This window comes from Diceros bicornis, chromosome 19 (assembly GCF_020826845.1).
Source record: "Diceros bicornis minor isolate mBicDic1 chromosome 19, mDicBic1.mat.cur, whole genome shotgun sequence".
Classification (NCBI taxonomy): Eukaryota; Metazoa; Chordata; class Mammalia; order Perissodactyla; family Rhinocerotidae; genus Diceros; species Diceros bicornis.
The window spans coordinates 249,206-261,385 of NC_080758.1; the positions used below are offsets into that span (position 1 = coordinate 249,206).

Below are 12,180 nucleotides of genomic sequence, written 5' to 3' on the forward strand. Positions count from 1 at the left end.
TCCCTGGAACCTCTCACAGTCCTGATGACCAGCAGATGTGGAAACTTTAAAAGTAGGAAAACAACCTTAACTGAAACAACAGTTTGTGATGATGATAAACAAATTTCATCTACATGGAACAAAGATTTATATAAAAAAAAAATGAAACCATAAAAGTCCCAGAAAAAAACCCTAACTGAACATAAGAAAGGTCTATCTAAGGGGCCGGCCCCATGGCGTAGCGGTTAAGTGTACGTGCTCCTCTGCTGGCGGCCCGGGTTCGGATCCCAGGCGCGCATCAACACACTGCTTCTCAGGCCATGCTGTGGCAGCATCCCATATAAAGTAGAGCAGGATGGGCACGGATGTTAGCCCAGGGCCAGTCCTTCTCAGCAAAAAGAGAAGGAATGGCATGGATGTTAGCTCAGGGCAGATCTTGCTCACAAAAAAAAAAAAAAAGAAAGAAAGAAAGGTCTATCTAAGAATGAGTGAAACTCAGAAGTAAAGTAAACCCATCAAGTAAAAGATTCATTATTTCAACTACTTTCTTTAAATCTGCATATAGCAGATCATTATACCTAGTTGTGAGTCTCAAAATTATCACGATAAACAACACAAAACCCGAGTAAAAATTGGGAAAAGGGTCCTAGCTAATGCAGCAAGACCAGAAAAGGATGGAGCTCTTTGTTCACAGATGACTTGATTGTCTACGTAGAAAATCTAAAAGAATCAACAAAAAAAGCTCCCAAAACTAATAAGCAACTACAGCAAGGTTGCAGAATACAAGGTTAATGTATAAAAGTCAATTGCTTTCCTATATGCCTGCAAGAAACAAATGGAATAAAAAACACAATAACATTTACATTAGCACCCAAAGATGTGAAATACTTAGGTATTAATCTAACAAAGGCACACAGGATCTATATGAGGAAGAATATAAGAGTCTGAGGAAAAAAATCAAAGAACTAAATAAATGGAGAGAGATTCCATATTCATGGATAGGAAGACTCAACATTGTCAAGACATCAGTTCTTCCCAACTTGATCTATAGATTCAATACAGTCCCAACCAAAATCCCAGCAAGTTATTTTGTGGATATTGAGAAACTGATTTTAAAATGTATATGGAGAGATAAAAGACCCAGAATAGGCAACACAATATTGAAACAGAAGAACAAATTTAGAGGACTAACCCTACCCGACTTCAAGATTTAATATAAAGCTACAATAATCAAGACAGTGTGGTATTGGTGAAAGAACAGACAAACAGATCAATGGCTCAGAATATAGAGCCCAGAAATAGAGCCACATAAATATAGTCAACTGGTCTTTGACAAAGGAGCAAAGGCAATACAATAGAGCAAAGACAGTCTCTTCAACAAATGGTGCTGGAACAAATGGACGTCCAAAGCAGAAAAATCAATCCAGACACAGACTACACCCTTCATAAAAATTAACTGAAAGTGAATCAAGGACCTAAATACAAAATGCAAAACTTAAAACTCCTAGGCGATAACATAGGAGAAAATCTAGATGACCTGGGGTTTGGTGATAGATTTTTAGATATAACATCAAAGGCACGATCCATGAAAGAAAGAACTGATAAACTGGACTTCATTAAAATTTAAAATTTCTGCCTGTGAAAGACACTGTCAAGAGAATGAAAAGACAAGTATGGTGACAGATAAAAACTAGACTATTGGTGACGTCAGCATCAAGGTGGAGTGAGCTCTTCCCTTAGTCTTTCCCCGCTAAGATACAAGGAAAAGGACATTCATAACCCAACAGAGGACATTCACACAACACAGCAGACACCTGAGAGAGACACGCAGCCGTACGTCTGAAGGTGGGGGTGCTGGACCCACCGGAGGCAATGGAAGGAGGTAAATGGATCTCCTCCCCCTTCCCCAGTAGCAGTGGGCAGTGATCTAGCGCGGCCGGCAAGCAACTCTGAGAGGAGAAGGAGGAAAAGGCAGCCCTCCGTGGGAATGCTTTCGCTCTGAGAGTTGGCTCCAGCCTGTGGGAATGCTCCACGCCGATGCGGCTGAGCAACCGCAGGGGCCTCCCCACCAAGCCGAGCAGCGCAGGCGGGAAGACAGTGAGTGCAGAGCAGAAGCTCGAGTGGGAAACGTGCCCCGCCCCCATCCACCTGGCGCATCACCTCAGCTGGTCGGCCAGGGCAGCGGATCCCCAGGGCACCTGCGCCAGTGTGTGTAAGGCAGGGACGGCCAGCAGGCAAACGCAGACAGGGCCTGTCGGCTTAGCCTCCAGTGGACGGACACAACTTCCAGGGGTCTTGGTGAGCTCAGAAAACACAGCTCCTGCCCACCTTGCTGGTGGCAGGTGGAATCTGTGACCAGATACTATCACTATGCGACGGTAAAAGTCCACCCCATCAAACACTCCAGACCAGAAGGAAAATGACAAGCACCCAGACACCACTCCTGAACTCACAGACATTTACAATCTAAATGACAAAGAATTCAAAATAGTTATCATAAAGAAACTCAACGAGTCACAAGAAAACTCAGAAAGGCAGTTTAATGAACTCAGGAATAAAATTAATGAGCAGAAGGAACTCTTCACAAAACATATTGAAACTATAAAAAAAAAATAAAAAATGTTGGGGGGGTCCAGCCCAGTGGCGTAGTGGTTAAGTGCATGTGCTCTGCTGCGGCAGCCCAGGGTTCAGATCCTGGGCGCACACCGAAACACTGCTTGTCAAGCCATGCTGTGGTGGCATCCCATATAAAGTAGAGGAAGGTGGGCACAGATGTTAGCCCAGGGCCAATCTTCCTCACCAAAAAGAGGAGGACTAGCAACAGACGTTAGCTCAGGGCTAATCTTCCTCACACACACACACACAAAAATGTTGGAGGGCCTGGCCCCATGGCCAAGTGGTTTTAAGTTCCACAGGCTCCACGTTGGCTGCCCACGGTTCACGGGTTCAGATCCTGAGTCCAGACCTACTCCACTCGTCAGCCATTCTGCGGAGGCATCCCACATAAAAACACAGAAAGACTGGCACAGATGTTAGCTCAGGGCTAATCTTCCTCAAGCACAAAAAAAAAAGGGGGAAGATTGGCAACAGATGTTAGCTTAGGGCAAATCTTCCTCACCAAAAAACAAACCAAAAAAAACACTGGAGATGAAGAACAAATGAATGAGATTAAAAAAAAATCTGGAATCCTTAAAAAACAGAGCTGATAATATGGAGGACAGAATTAGTAATTCAGAGGACAGAAATATAGAAATGCTTCAAGTGGAGGAGGAGAGAGAATTAAGACTAAAAAAATGAAGAAATTCTCTGAGAAATATCCAACTCAATTAGGAATGCAACATAAGGATTATAGGTATTCCAGAGGGAGAAGGGAAGGAAAAAGGAACACAGAGCTTGTTCAAAGAAATAACAGCTGAAAACATCCCAAACCTGGGGAAGGAGCTGGAATTACATGTAGATGAAGCTAATAGAACTCCTAATTACATCAATATAAAAAGACCTTCTCCAAGGCATATATTAGTAAAACTGGCAAAAGTCAATGACAAAGAACAATATTAACGGGAGCAAGGCAGAAGAAAATAACCTACAAAGGAACCCCTATCAGGCTTTCAGCGGATTTCTTAGAAGAAAACTTAGGGGCTGGCCCAGTGGCGTAGCCGTTAAGTGCACGCACTTTGCTTCAGCAGCCCAAGGGTTCACAGGTTCGGTTCCCGGGCGCACACCGACACACCACCTGTCAAGCCATGCTGTGGCAGTGTTTCAAATAAAGTAGAGAAAGATGGCCACGGATGTTAGCCCAGGGCCAATCTTCCTCAGCAAAAAGAGGAAGATTGGCAATGGATGTTAGCCCAGTGCTGATCTTCCTCACACACACAAAAAAAGAAACCTTAAAGGTCAGGAGAGAATGGAATGATACATTCTAAATACTGAAAGACAAAAACTTTCAGCCAAGAATACTCTATCCAGTGAAACTATCCTTCAGATACAATGGAGAAATAAAAACTTTCCCAGATATCAAAAGCTGAGGGAGTTCATCAACACAAGACCACACCCCCTCCACAAGAAATGATCAAGAAGGCCCTTGTACCTGAAAAAAAAGAAAGGGTTTACAAAGCCTTGAGCACGGAGATAAATACACAAAATCAGAAAATTGCAGCTCTCTATCAGAACAGGTAGCAAACAATTCTAACATTAAAGATAAAGGGAGGGAAACCATCAAAAATAACTGTAATCACTTCACTTAATCACAACACAAAACGGAATAAGCTGTGACAACAATAACTTAGATGGGGAAGAGGAAAGGCATGGAACCTGCTTAGACAAAGAAAATAAGAAGCTATCTTAAAAATGGACTATCTCAACTACAAGATCTTTTTTTTTTTAAGCCCCAGTAGGTAGTTGTATGTCATAGTTGCACATCCTTCTAGTTGCTGCATGTGGGATGCGGCCCCAGCATGGCCAGAGAAGCGGTGCGTCGGTGCGCTCCCAGGACCCAAACCCAGGCCACCAGCAGCGGAGCACACGCACCTAACCGCTAAGCCACAGGGCCGGCCCTACAACATCTTTTATACGAACCTCACGGTAACCACTAAACAAAAAATCAGAACAGAGACACAAATGATAAATAAGGAGAAAACTGAGAAAACCATCAAAGAGAATCACCAAACTGAATTGGCAGTCTGAAATACAGGGACGAGAAATAAGGGAAAAACAGAACAACCAGAAAACAAGTGATAAAATGGCAGCATTAAGCCCTCATATATCAATAATTACTCTAAATATAAATGGATTGAATTCTCCAATCAAAAGACACAGAGTGGTTGGATGGATTAAAACACAAGATCCAACAATATGCTGCCTCCAGGAAACACATCTCAGCTTGAAAGACAAACACAGGCTCAGAGTGAAGGGATGGAAGACAATACTCTAAGCTAACGGCAAACAAAAGAAAGCAGGTGTTGCCATACTTATATCAGACAAAGCAGACTTCAAGATAAAACAGGTAATGAGAGACAAAGAGGGGCAATAGATAACAATAAAAGGGACACCCCACCAAGGGGATATAACACTTACAAATAGATATGCACCTAACACAGGAGCGCCAAAGTACATAAAGCAACTATTAATAAACCTAAAAGGAGAAATTAACAGCAACACAATAGTAGTAGGAGACCTCAACACCCCACTTACATCAATGGATAGATCACCCAGACAGAAAGTCAACAAGGATAATAGTGGAATTAAATGAAAAACTAGACAAGATGGACTTAATAGATATATATAGAACACTCCATCCAAAAACAGCAGAGTACACATTCTTCTCAAGCGCACATGGAACATCCTCAAGGATAGACCACGTGCTGGGAAACAAGGCAAGCATCCATAAATTTAAGAAGACTGAAATCATATCATGCATCTTTTCCAATCATAACGCTATGAAACTAGAAATTAACTACAAGAAAAAGCTGGGAAAATGACAAATATGTGGACACTAAACAACACGCTACTTAACAACCAATGAATCAATGAAGAAATTAAAAGAGAAATCAAAAACTATCTGGAGAGAAATGACAATGAAAATACATCATACCAACTCATATGGGATGTAGCAAAATTGATCCTAAGAGGGAAATTCAAAGCAATACAGGCCCACCTTAACAAACAAGAAAAATCTCAAGTAAGTAATCTTAAACTACACCTAACAGAATTAGAAAAAGAAGAACAAACAAAGCACAAAGTCAGCAGAAGGAGGGAAATAATAAAAATTAGAGCAGAAATAAATGAAATAGAAACCAAAAAAACAGTAGAAAGAATCAATGAAACTAAGAGCTGGTTCTTTGAGAAGATAAAATTGACAAACCCTTAGCCAGACTCACTAAGAAAAAAAGAGAGAAGGCTCCAATAAATAAAACTAGAAATGAAATAAGAGAAATACAATGGATACCACAGAAAAACAAAGGATTATAAGAGAATATTACAAAAAACTATATGCAAACAAATTGGACAATCTAGAAGAAATGGATAAATTCTTAGACTCACACAACCTCCCAAAACTGAATCAAGAAGAAATAGAGAATCTGAATAGACCAATCACAAGTAAAGACATTGAAACAGTAATCAAAAGCCTCCCAGGGGCTGGCCCCGTGGCTTAGCGGTTAAGTGCACGCGCTCCGCTGCTGGCGGCGCAGGTTCGGATCCCGGGCGCCCACTGACGCACCGCTTCTCTGGCCATGCTGAGGCTGCGTCCCACATACAGCAACTAGATGGATGTGCAGCTATGACATACAACTATCTACTGGGGCTTTGGGGGGAAAAAATAAATAAATAAAAAATCTTTAAAAGCCTCCCAAAAAATAAAAGTCCAGGACCAGATGGCTTCTCTGAAGAATTCTACCAAACATTCAAAGATTTAATACCCACCCTTCTCAAACTTTTCCAAAAAACTGAAGAAGAGAGAACAATTCCTAACTCATTCTATGAGGCCACATCACCCTGATCCCAAAGCCAGACAAGGACAACACAAAGAAGGAAAATTACAGGCCAATATCACCAATGAACACAGATGCAAAAATCCTCAACAAAATACCGCCAAACCGAATACAGCAATATATTAAAAGGATCAGAGGCCGGCCCCATGGCATAGCGGTTAAGTGCGCATCTGGTGGCCCAGGTTTGGATCCCGGGCGTGCACTCACGCACTGCTTGTCCAGACATGCTGAGGCGGCATCCCACATACAGCAACTAGAAGGATGTGCAACTATGACATACAACTATCTACTGGGGCTTTCGAGAGAAAAAGGGAAAAAAAGGAGGAGGATTGGCAATAGATGTTAGCTCAGGGCCAGTCTTCCTCAGCAAAAAGAGGAGGATTGGCATGGATGTTAGCTCAGGGCTGATCTTCCTCACAAAAAAAAAAAAAAAAAAAGGACCATACACTACAATCAAGTGGGATTTATACCAGGGATGCAGGGATGGTTCAACACCTGCAAATCAACCAATGTGATACACCACATTAACAAAATGAGGAATAAAAACCACATGATCATCTCAATAGAGGCAGAGGAAGCATTTGACAAAATCCAACATCCATTTATGATAAAAACTCTGAAGAAAATGGGTATAGACGGAAAGTACCTAAACATAACAAAGGCCAGACATGACAAACCCACAGACACAATCACACTCAACAGTGAAAAACTAAAAGCCATCCCTCTGAGAACAGAGACAGAACAAGGGTGCCCAGTCTCGCCACTTTTATTCAACATAGTACTGGAGGTTTTGGCCAGAGCAATTAGACAAGAAAAAGAAATAAAAGGTTTCCAAATTGGTAAGGAAGAAGTGAAACTCTCGCTGTTTGCAGACGACATGATTCTATACATAGAAAACCCTAAAGAATCCATCAGAAAACTATTAGAAATAATCAACAACTACAGCAAAGTTGCAGAGTACAAAATCAACTGACAAAACTCAGTTGCATTTCTATACTCTAATAACAAACTAGGGCCGGCCCCGTGGCTTAGCAGTTAAGTACGCGCGCTCCGCTGCTGGCGGCCCAGGTTCGGATCCCGGGCGTGCACCGATGCACCGCTTCTCCGGCCATGCTGAGGCCGCGTCCCATATACAGCAACTAAAAGGATGTGCAGCTATGACATACAACTATCTACTGGGGCTTAGAGGGAAAAAATAAATAAATAAAATTATTTAAAAAAATAACAATAACAAACTAACAGAAAGAGAACTCAAGAATCCAATCCCATTTATAATTGCAACAAAAAGAATAAAATATCTAGGAATAAATTTAACCAAGGAGGTGAAAGACCTATACAATGAAAACTATAAGGCATTATTGAAAGAAATCGATGATGACACAAACAAATGAAGATATTCCATGCACGTGGATTGGAAGAATAAACATAGTTAAAATGTCCACATTACCTAAAGCAATCTACAGATTCAATGCAATCCCAATCAGAATCCCAATGACATTCTTCACGGAAATAGAACAAAAAATCCTAAAATTCATATGGGGCAATGAAAGACCCCAAATAACTAAAGCAATCCTGAGAAAAAAGAACAAAGCTGGAGGCATCACAATCCCTGACTTCAAAATATCCAACAAAGCTATAGTAATCAAAACAGCATGGTACTGGTACAAAAACAGACACACAGATCAATGGATCAGAATTGAAAGCCCAGAAATAAAACCACACATCTATGGACAGCTAATCTTCGACAAAGGAGCCAAGAACATACAATGGAGAAAAATATCTCTTCAATAAATGGTGTTGGGAAAACTGGACAGCCACATTGGAAAGAATGAAAGTAGACCATTATCTTACACCATACACAAAAATTAACTCAAAAAGGATTAAAGACTTGAAGGTAAGACGTGAAACCATACAACTCCTAGAAGAAAATACAGGCAGTATACTCTTTGACACCAGTTTTAGAAGAATCTTTTTGAAAACCACGTCTACTCAGGCAAGGGAAACAAAAGAAAAAATAAACAAATGGGACTATATCAAACTAAAGAGCTTCTCCAAGGCAAAGGAAACCAGGAACAAAACGAAAAGACAATCCATCAACTGGGAGAAAATATTTGCAAATCATATACCCGACAAAGGGTTAATCTCCAAAATATATAAAGAACTCATACAACTCAACAACAAAAAAACAACTCAATCAAAAAATGGGCAGAGGAAAGGCAAATGAAACCAGGATCAAAATGAAAAGACAACCCACCAGCTGGGAGACAATATTTGCAAACCATATATCTGACAAGGGGTTAATCTCCAAAATATATAAAGAACTCACACAACTCAACAACAAAAAAACAAATGACCCCATCAAAAAATGGGCAGAGGATATGAACAGACATTTTTCCAAGGAAGATATACAGATGGCCAACAGGCACATGAAAAGATGTTCAACATCACTAATCATCAGGGAAATGCAAATCAAAACTACACTAAGGGGGCCGGCACCATGGCGTAGCGATTAAGTGCTCTTGCTCCACTGCTGGCGTCCTGGCTTCGGATCCCGGGTGCGCACCACCGCACCGCTTGTCAGGCCATGCTGTGGCAGCGTCCCACATAAAATGGAGGAAGACTGGCACGGATGTTAGCTCAGAGCCAGTCTTCCTCAGCAAAAAGAGGAGGACTGGCACAGATGTTAGCTCAGGGCTGATCTTCCTCACACACACACACAAAAAAACCTACACTAAGATATCACCTTACACCAGTGAGAATGGCTATAATCACCAGGACAAAAAATAACCAATGTTGGAGAGGATGTGGAGAAAAGGGAACCTTCATTCACTGCTGGTGGGAATGCAAACTGGTGCAGCCTCTATGGAAAACAGTATGGAAATTCCTCAAAAAATTAAAAATAGAAATACCTTATCATCCAGCTATCTCACTTCTGGGTATTTATGCAAAGAACTTGAAATCAACAATCCAAAGAGACTATGCATCCCTATGTTCATTGCAGCATTATTCACTATAGCCAAGAAGTGGAAGCAACCCAAGCGTCCATCAACAGACGATTAGATAAAGAAGATGTGGTATATATATACAGTGGAATACTGCTCAGCCATAAAAAAAGACAAAATCATCCCATTTGCAAAAACATGGATGGACCTGGAGGGTATTACGTTAAGTGAAATAAGCCAGACAGAGAAAGACATGCCCTGTATGACCTCTCTCATATGTGGAAGATAAACTAACACACGGACAGAGAGAACAGTTGGGTGGTTACCAAGGGGAAGGGAGTTGGGGGGGTGGGCACAAGGGGTGAAGGGGCACATTTATATGCTGACTGACAAATAACAATGTACAACTGGAATCTCACAATGTTATAAACTATTATGATCACGTTAAAAAATTTTTAAAAAAATGGGCAGAGGATATGAACAAACATTTTTCCAAAGGAGATACACAGATGGCCAAAAAGCACATGAAAAGATGTTCAAAATCACTAATCATCAGGAAAATGCACATCAAATCTACACTAAGATATCACCTTATACCCGTGAGAATGGCTATAATCACCAAGACAAAAAAATAACAAATGTTGGAGAGGTTGTGGAGAAAAGGGAACCCTCATACACTGCTAGTGGGAATGCAAACTGGTGCAGCCACTATGGAAAACAGTCTGGAGATGTCTCAAAAAATTAAAAATAGAAATACCACATGACCCAGCTATCCCACTACTGAGTATTTATCCAAAGAACTTGAAATCAACAATTCAAAGAGACTTACCCACCCCTATGTTCATTGCAGCATTATTCACTATAGCCAAGAAGTGGAAGCAACCCAAGTGCCTGTCGACTGATGAATGGATCAAGATGTGGTATATATACACAATGGAATATTGCTCAGCCATATAAAAGACAAAACCGTCCCATTTGCAACAACATGGATGGACCTTGAGGGTATTATGTTAAGTGAAATAAGCCAGACAAAGAAAGACAAACATCGCATGATTTCACTCATATGTGGAAGATAAACAAACACATGGACGAAGAGAACAGATGAGTGGTCACCAGAGAGGAAGAGGGTTAGGGGTGGCATAAGGGGTAAAGGGGCACATTTATATGGTGACTGACAAATAATAATGCACAACTGAAATTTCACAATATTATAAACTATTATGACCTCAATAAAATAAAAAAATAAATTAAAAAAACTAGACTATTGGTGGTGAACACGATACAACCTATACAGAAACTGAAATATAATAATGTAGACCTGAAACTTACACAATGTTATAAGCCAATACAACCTCAATTTAAAGAAAAAGAGAGAGAATGAAAAGATAAGGCACAGATTAGGAGAAGATATATGCAAAAGACACATCTGATAAAGGGCTGTTATCTAAAATATACAAAGAACTCTTAAAACACAACAAAACAAAAACCACCAACCCAACTAAAAAACGGGCCAAAGAAATGAAAAGACACCTCACCAAAGAAGATATACAGATGGCAAATAAGCACACGAAAAGATGCTCCACATCATACATCATCAGGGAAAAACAAATTAAAACAACGAGATGCCACTACACACCTATTAGAATGGCCAAAATCTGGAACACTGACACCAAATGCTGGCGAGGATGTGGAGCAAGATGAACTCTGATTTGTTGCTGGTGGGAATGAAAAATGGTGAAGCCACTTCGGAAGACAGTTTGGTGGCTTCTTACAAATCTACACATATTCTTACCATACGATCCAGCAATTGCATTCCTTGGTATTTACCCAGAGGAGGTGAAAACTTATGTCCACACAAAAACCTACCTATGGATGTTTATAAGAAGCTTTACTCATAACTTCCAAAACTTGGAAGCAACCAAGATGTCCTCCAAGGTGAACAGATAAATAAACTGGTCCATCCAGACAACGGGCTATTATTCAGTGATGAAAAGAATGAGCTGTCAAGCCATGAAAAAACATGGAGGAACCTTAAATGCATAGCACTAAGTGAAAGAAGCCAGTGTGAAAAGGCTACACACTGTTTGAGTCTAACCTTACGACATTGTGGAAAAGGCAGAACTATGGAGACAGTAAAAAGATCAGAGGTGGCCAAGGGTAGGGGGAGGGATGAATAGGCGGAGCACAGGGGATTTTTAGGGTAGTGAAACTACTCTGTGTGATACTATAATGATGGACACATGTCCTCGTACATTTGTGCAAACCCACACAATGTACAACACGAAGAATGACCCCTACTGTAAACTACGGACTCCGGGTGATTATGACGTGTCAATGTAGGTTCATCAATTACGACAAATGCACCATCTGGTGGGGATTGTTGATAATGGAGGAGGCTATGTACGTGTCAGGGCAGAAGGTATTTGAGAAATCTCTGTACCTTCCTCTCAACTTTGCTGTGAACCTAAAACTGCTCTTTAAAAAGGACTTGAATTTTTTTTTTTTGAGTCAGCCCTGGTGCTCTAGTGGTTAACATTCAGCACTCTCACCGCCGCGGCCCAGGTTCGTTTCCTGGTCCTGGAACTACACCACCCGTCTGTCAGTTCTCATACTATGGCGGTGGTGGCAGTTCACATAGAAAACTAAAACTAACAACTAGGATACACAACCGTGCACTGAAGGAAAAAAAAGGACTTGAATAGACATTTCTCCAAGGAAGACAGAAATGGCCAATACGCACACGAAATGATGCTCAACATCACTAATCAGGG

General features: G+C 40.9%; 1 protein-coding gene across 4 annotated transcripts in view; it reads right to left on the reverse strand.

Annotated features, from left to right (window-relative positions):
* PRPF6 (pre-mRNA processing factor 6) overlaps nucleotides 1-12,180 on the reverse strand; it is a 61,161-nt gene that overhangs the window by 35,409 nt on the left and 13,572 nt on the right. The window lies entirely within an intron of this gene.